This window comes from Mauremys mutica, chromosome 10 (assembly GCF_020497125.1).
Source record: "Mauremys mutica isolate MM-2020 ecotype Southern chromosome 10, ASM2049712v1, whole genome shotgun sequence".
NCBI lineage: Eukaryota > Metazoa > Chordata > Testudines > Geoemydidae > Mauremys > Mauremys mutica.
In genome coordinates this window covers 70,260,393-70,261,126 of record NC_059081.1, presented here as the reverse complement: position 1 = coordinate 70,261,126, position 734 = coordinate 70,260,393, and positions in this window count along the sequence as shown.

Here is a 734-nt window from a genome sequence, read left to right as displayed (position 1 = left end):
ATGCTGTGTAGCTTCAGTGAGATAAGACTGTCCCCTCTCCTTTCACTCCCCATATCTGGGTATGAGAAGGACAAAGGATGGACTTCCTCACTCTAGCATGGAGGGTGGTGCCAGCCAGCATAGTCGTTGCTGACCCCCAACCCTCCTCTCCAAGACTCTGTGAAGGCCCCTCAGAGTCCAGGATGCCGCAGGAGAAGGTGGCAGAGACAAGGCAGGGAGAGGGTGGGCACACGTTGCCCTTCCTCCAGCCATTGATACAGTGTGATGGTGTGTGATGTGTTGCCACTCTGCCAGACTCAGGAGCAGCTGTGACTAGGGAGCCAGGGGCCCAAGAGAAGCCAAATGCCAGGATCACGTGCCTCATGTAGACACAAGTAGGGAGTGCTGGGAATTAAGGACCACACAGAGTACTGGGGGGAAGAGACACAAAGTAGCTCCTCTGTTTGTCATCCTGGCCTGTACCCATCAGGCCAAACATCTGCTACACATACTCATGGTGTTTGTCTTGCCTCTAGTTCATTGTGATCTACAACATAGAGCTGGGAGGGCATATTTCTACAGGCATCTGCTGAATGTCTGGAGCATTCAACTGAACTAATTGACCATAAACAGAATTCCTCCAGAATGCTTTCAGGTCAATCTTGCTGCAGGAACAATCATTGCATGAGTGTGTGAGACCTTTGGAGCATCTCCTCACTGTCTTAAGTGTCATCGTCAACTTTCATTTTGCCAGG